The 7,459-nt window shown below is 38.4% G+C and overlaps 1 pseudogene; it reads left to right on the plus strand.

Moving 5' to 3' along the window:
• Positions 1 to 1,261: 1,261 nt before the first annotated feature.
• Positions 1,262 to 6,641, plus strand: LOC128492179 (SWI/SNF-related matrix-associated actin-dependent regulator of chromatin subfamily E member 1-related-like; annotated as a pseudogene).
• Positions 6,642 to 7,459: the final 818 nt, after the last annotated feature.

The raw sequence follows: 7,459 nt of genomic DNA on the forward strand, positions 1-7,459 counted from the left end.
TATATATATATATATATATATATATATATATATATATATATATATATATATATATATACCTACCGATATGTGTCCTGTTGTCATCTAATATGTATTTTTGGGCATCTACATCCCACTGTAAATATGTCTTAACAATTAGAAGTATTCAGTAAAATATTTATTATATCCTTGACTTTAATCAGTAGTTTTTATTGTGATTTGTTCTTTATTTAGAGGAAGGCAACGTGCCCACCACTGTTATCACCTTGTTGAACGAGCAACCATCCACAGTGAGTAAAGTAGTAACTCCATGCATGCCTCTTACTTTTTATCTTATCCAACTTTGTTTTCCTCCTGTCACACAGTCCCGAAGTAAATACGGCGTGGTTTATCTGTGCCTTAAGTAGCTTGCATGCAAGTTATAGTATTTTATTGTATTAGTATTTCTGGGGTTTTTTTGGTGTTTGGGAAACAGCATTCCATGTGGCTTACTTCGGCTTTTGTGATCTTTCTTTTTTTTTTTTTTGGTAATATATTTTTATTGGGTTTTCACAAGTATAACAGGAGGTGGGGGAGAGGGTAGAGGGGAAGTACGGTACACCATGAGAGGTAAGGGGAAGGGAAAAGGAAGTCCCGACGCAGCGGGACTGGCAGCGTGTAATACAGTCACCAAAGAGATCACAGGAAGTACAAAAAAATACACATACAAAACTACAGTAGTACATGCTTTTGTGATCTTTCATCACCTGGTTACTGGTTGCTGTCCTGGATCTAGAAATACAATATTATTTTTCTGTTTTTTAGAGCAAAGATCCTGAGACTGATGGATTCCCCACATGTGATGTACCCATTTTTACCAAAGAGTTGTTCAATGAAAATAAAGGTTTGTGAACTGGAAAATTACCTTTAACATAACTTTTTTTGTAAAACTAAAACCATTTTCAACCTTGTAAGTCTATTTACCTAGCAGCCACCAATCTCTTTTAACCCCTTAACGGCCACTGACGTGCCAAGCACTTCATGTAAAAACAATCAGTTAACAACCAATGACATGCATGGCACATCATGGCATTACACATGGCATTACTGTTAATGATGTATTCTCCCTCAGATTGTAAACTTGCAATCAGGGCCTCCTTTATCTAACGTTTCAGTTTGTATTAGTCTGTATATTCTAGTTTTGTCATGCCCTTTTAATGTATATAATATAAGCAGCGCTGGCTGAAATCTTTGTGCTATATAACCATGAAATCATAATAACGGAAGCTTAACTCGAAGGATAATGGTGCAGACAGCCAGACCTCTGACAGGAGTTTTGTGAGGGCAGGAATTCTCTTATTATATATTGCCACATAAGGAAACTTTTATTTATTGCTTCCCATATTACTCTTATAATATTTGGGATTTTAATACCCATCTGCATCTGTACAGGGATAGTTCAGCTGTTATGATTTATACTTTTACTTCAGAAATCCTGTAACTAAGCACATGGTGGAAATTTTCTTGTAGCCATTAAACACGAGAAGAGAGAGAACATGCTGCAAACCAGTGGAGAAGAGAAAGCTGGGAAAAAGTTGCAGGTAAATATCATAATTTTTTTATATTTACATTTTGTCCCATCCATAAGTGGTGTTCATGCTGCGCATGTCAGATTAGTTTACAATGTGTTGTATGAACCCCTGGCACACTACAGATTAATATCCCAACCAATATAGATTATGAAGAGGCAGTATGTTATGTAGTGGATATTGGTTTTTACAGATCGAAAAAATCTTTTTTTTTATTAGAAATGCGTCTTTTGTTACAAAGATCAGTCTAATAAAAATAATACCTTAAAATGTGTGATGTCATAAAAAACAAAATGCCTGCTGCTCTTGTTGACACCCAAGGGTGAAAAACTCTTAAACAGTCAAACTAACTGGACGGCTGCAATGTTTTGTTGTGGAAAATAAAACCATATATCAAACTAACTTTTTTTGTAGCCTGGTAAGAAGAAGGAGTGCACAACAGGAAAGAAGAGAAAAAAGACCGTTTCCAGTGGACCCAAACCCCCAGTCACGGGGTATGTTAGATATTCGAATGAACGCAGAAAACGGATCAGAAGTCAGCACCCAGACTTGCCATTTTCAGAAATCACAAAGATGCTGGGAGCTGAGTGGAGCAGTTTGCCAGCACCAGAGAAGCAGGTTTGGTTTTCAGAAACAAACTACCGTATTGGCTCGGATATAGGCCGCCCCCGTATATAGGCCGCACCCTAAAAGTTTGGTTTCTTTTAAAGAAAAAAGTTTTTTTCTTTAAAAAAGCACCAAAAAAAAAACATGCTGCCACTCTGTCTCCCCCCCCGAGATATGCTGCCACTGTCCTCTCCCCTGAGATATGCTTCCACTGTCCTCCCCCCCGAGATATGCTGCCACTGTCCTCTCCCCCCGAGATATGCTCCCACTCTCCTCCCCCCTGAGATATGTGCTGCCACTGTCCCCCCCCGAGATATGCTGTCACTGTCCCCCCCCCGAGATATGCTGCCACTGTCCTCTCCCCCCCCGAGATATGCTGCCACTCTGCCCCCCCCCGAGATATGCTGCCACTGTCCTCTCCCCCCCCCCGAGATATGCTGCCACTCTGCCCACCCCGACTTACTGGAGCAGACTCCCGGGTGTCTTGCGAGGTCGGCGGGGGGCATCTACGCAATACGCGTATACAACCGGAAGTTGTATACGCGTATTGCGTAGATGTCCCCCGCCGGCCCCGCAAGACACCCGGGAATCATGCTCCGGTAAGTCTTGGGGGCAGAGGTAAAACGCATCGCGCGGACGGTCACCGGCTGCGGCGATGCGGGTAAACAACCCGGAGGCTGTTTTCCTGCATCGCCGCAGCCGGTGACCGTCCGGACGATGCGCTTAGACAACCTCCCGTGCCGCCCCCCCCCCCCGTGGAAAGTGCTGGCAGGGGAGGCTGTCTGAGCGTATCGGATAGTAGGATACGGGTCCCCTGCACCGCTGCGGGGGATCTGTATCCTAACCCCGCTGCCTGCCCGGCGCCCGGGACTGCATGTCCCGGGCGTCGGGCGCTAGACCCCGAATATAGGCCGCACCCCCACTTTAAAGACTTAAAGTGGGGGGAAAAAGTGCGGCCTATATTCGAGCCAATACGGTATTATGCTAAATGTATTTGTCCTTTTTAGTACTTTTGTTTCCGTTTCCATTAGTATTAGTTTTAGCAATTAGGTTTTTTGGTTGTATGCTTATTAGGCATTTTACTATTTATTTATTACACCGGTGTCATTAACAAGACATACAGACCCCTATCAGATGGGTGAGTGAGTTTATATTCAATGTCTGCTTAATGATTGACACCACACTTTTAATGACAGCATGCAAATTGAGTAGACAAGCATGTAGTATCTGCTAACTATCTAGCTTGTTATCTAGCTTGGCTAGGGACAAGCAACCCAAATCTATTCAGTTACAAAGTCATTGGCGTCAACAAGAAGAATGCTATTCCTATTTTTTCTTCATATCGGTTATAATAATGTTGCTAAGGAGAGCTGTCGAATGAAAAAGAGCCGGATAAATTTATGCTTGAGTACTAATGATTATACTTTTTCCATATGAGGTCTAACAGTTGGAGTTAACATGCTCTGTTTTATAGAAATATCTTGATGAGGCAGAGAAGGACAAGCAGCAGTACATGATGGAGCTCAGGGAGTACCAACAGTCTGAAGCATACAAGATGTGCACAGAAAAGATCCCACCTAAAAAGATCAAAAAAGGTCTGCACACTCTGCTCCACTACACATACATATATATATATATATATATATACCTACCGATATGTGTCCTGTTGTCATCTAATATGTATTTTTGGGCATCTACATCCCACTGTAAATATGTCTTAACAATTAGAAGTATTCAGTAAAATATTTATTATATCCTTGACTTTAATCAGTAGTTTTTATTGTGATTTGTTCTTTATTTAGAGGAAGGCAACGTGCCCACCATTGTTACCACCTTGTTGGACGAGCAACCATCCACAGTGAGTAAAGTAGTAACTCCATGCATGACTTTGTATCTTATCCAACTTTGTTCTCCTCCTGTCACACAGTCCCGAAGTAAATACGGCATGGTTTATCTGTTAAGTGGCGTGAATGCATGTTATAGTATTTTATTGTATTAGTGTTTTTGTTTTGTGTGTGTGTGTGTGTGTGGGGGGGGGTAAGCAGCATTCCATGTGGCTTAATTCAGCTTTTGTGGTCTTTCATCACCTGGTTACTGGTTGTTGTCTTAGATTTAGAAATACAATATTATTTTTCTGTTTTTTTAGAGCAAAGATCCTGAGACTGATGGATTCCTCACATGTGATGTACCCATTTTTACCAAAGAGTTTTTGAATGAATATAAAGGTTTGTAAACTGGAAAATTACCTTATAAGATTTTGAACAAAACCTTTTTGGTAAAACCAAAAACGATTGCAACTTGGCAAGTCTATTCACCCAGCAGCCACCAACCTCTTCCAAAGTAATATTTATCTAATCTAACCTAATTTGCATTCTTTGTTGATGACAATGGTATTCAATGATTAGCAAAACATACTTAATTTCCTAGTGACATAAGCATTAATTGTATGTACCGATTGTATAGAAAACAGTTGTTAAGCACACAAGATGTATAGCTGAAACAAAATATATTCCCACCCACTAAGCCGAAATCAAATCCCCCAAAACAGGTAAAAACTTGATGCAGCAAAGATCAGTGTACAAACTATAATGTAGAACAGATCAGTTTATCTGGAAGGTTAATAAGGAAAGGATGAAATGTAATTTATATATGTATGTAGCAGAGGAGTACTTTTTGTGTGGTTTTATTTATCTTCTACTCCCCACTAACTCTACTTAAAATCCAAATGACGCAGTGATGTATTTAATATAATATGTAAATCATGATGGTATAGAATATCAGGATGGATGCAGAGGGATGGAAGAGAAAATTGTAGCACCGGATATACCTTTTTATCATTATAGGTTATGCATAAGACATATATCTTATAAGATGTTTTTCCACTAATGTGTCCATTCCCACCTTTCATGCAGCTTGTGAAACAGAGCTGAAAGAACTGACCAGTAGGAACTTGGAGTTGGAGAAGAGTAATATTAAATTCAGACAGAACTCTTATGGTTTGATGCATTACAACTTGTGGCTTGAAGAGGATATAGAAGCCAGAGAAGAATTTGTTATGAAGCTTGAGCAGGATCTGCAGGCTATTCATCAACCCCTACTGAGCTGCTTCTCCTCCTTGCCCATCCCTGGTTAGTGAAGTCCACAGATATTCTGTCTTTGTCCTACAGCAACGTTCCCTTTTTCATTTGGGATGTCTATCCAAATAACATCTTTATGTTTCAGGGCAAATTATATATATAATTAGAAAGAAGCCAAATTCATCTACTTGTCTTGATTTTGGGAACACCTCATCTGGAATTTATTGTTTTGATATTTACAGCAAAATATTAGGAGTGCATCACTTTTAGTGGTTACCTTTAATAGTATATAAAAAAGGATATATATTTTTTTTAAATCAGATAACATAGGCTTTTTCACAAAGTTTGTTTTACAAATTCACATGCGGCTTCTATCTGCCATATTTCTGTTCTGTAACAACCCGATGCTTTTTTCACTTATTATACGTTCACATATATGTATACTGTAGTGACATTTAAATCCACCCTGGGACAGCTGGATAAATGGCTAGAAGGCGCAACATTATGGACTAGTAGATGTCTTATCAGTGTTATTATTATTATTATACTTTATTTATAAAGCAGCGCTGTACAAAGATGAAGGTGTTAGTCAATAAGTCACTATAATGTTAGCATAAAACATGCAAATAGTTGAAATACAGTGGAGTGATATTATATCGCTTCTTTTTGTATGTATTTGTATGTATTTTTTAAATTAGTTTGCCATTATACCCCTACAAGAGTAAACCAAAAACAAAAGGAACCCGACAGCTGAAATATGAATGCCGACAGTTAGGCTCTTTGGGAGTCTCGATAGCTGAATACATCTGGAAGTATCAGTTTTATTGTTGTAAAGTAGGCTGTGTTTCACTGCAAAAATAATCACAAAGGCTTATTCACTGAACACGCGATTTGTTTGAAGCTTTTCAGCTTACAAAAAAAGCAACCCTGGTGATTGTTTACTGTTGAAATGGATGTGTTCGGCTTCATAATGCAGAGTCACTGTGGAGAGATTTTTGATAATACACAAGTCATGGTCAATGCTTTTTGCCAGAGAAACTTTCCTGGTTTGCTGGTTTTCCCCTTAATAATACATAGTGAAGTCAGCAAGTTGAAATGTTTTGACTCAACACAGCTCTGTCGTTAACAAAAATATTTCATTATTTATTCCTCTGACAGTAATATTTGTCTCATTGATACTCTTTGTCACTTAGTGCTCTTGACTTACTGGACATTGCAGACCGGCTTCAATAATACTTTTCATGTCCCAATTTATATTGTAGGCACTGGTGAGACAGCAACACAAGAAAATCTTGATGACTACCTGACTAAACTTCATGACGTGATTATGAAGAACCCATCTCAGCACGAGGATATAGTCATCCGTGTAAAAGAAGCCTTGTCTAAGATTGACATGGAAGATTTTGAGTGAAATTATTGGTAACTGTCCACAGTGTGCTTACGTGTACGCCCTTAGTTATAAAAATGTCCTTCTAGTAGCAGAAAGGTTAGGGCCTTTCTTTTGAGGACAATGAGAATAATTACTTCTGCCACGGGGAGGGTTTTTTGTTTGTTTCCTTGAAACAATAATGTTTTATCAAAACACAACTGACTTAATTATTGAGTGTAATATGTTATATTTTTTTGGCAAATATATATATTTATACAGAGAAACCTGAAAAAAAAACTTAAATAGGCCCCTTGTTCTTTCAGAGATCTAGTGCATTTATTTATATTTATATATATATTCTCCTCCCTTTAGTGATAAGCTGTAAGATTTGAAGACCACCGACTCAGTCTTCAACAGAATACATCAGAACATTCACAACTTCGCTGAATTAACAGTGAATGAGCAACGGAAATTTATAGGGGGTTGCTTTGGGTGTAAGGGCAAATTATAAAGTTTAAATAATCACTAAAGATTGTGTACAGTGAACTTCTTCTGTATCTTTTTATGTACATATCTGAATGATGTTATAGTATTGCCAAAATTGACTCTTATTAGCATATAGCCGAAAGTCCTTAAGAACACAAGCTATAGGTAATAACTGCTACTATAGTAGTATTTGCACAAAAGCTCCTCTCGCTGACATTTTTCAAAGGTCTTTCTCGTTGTCTCTGTACAAAGCAGCTGCATTACCATATACTTAATCAGGGGACATATTGCAGTAATAATGTGCCTTAGAAGAGTCATTTTAACAAAAATTCTTTACATAATTATTCTTTACAATGTGTAAATATATAAATATA

Source organism: Spea bombifrons, chromosome 1, assembly GCF_027358695.1.
Source record: "Spea bombifrons isolate aSpeBom1 chromosome 1, aSpeBom1.2.pri, whole genome shotgun sequence".
Lineage (NCBI taxonomy): Eukaryota > Metazoa > Chordata > Amphibia > Anura > Pelobatidae > Spea > Spea bombifrons.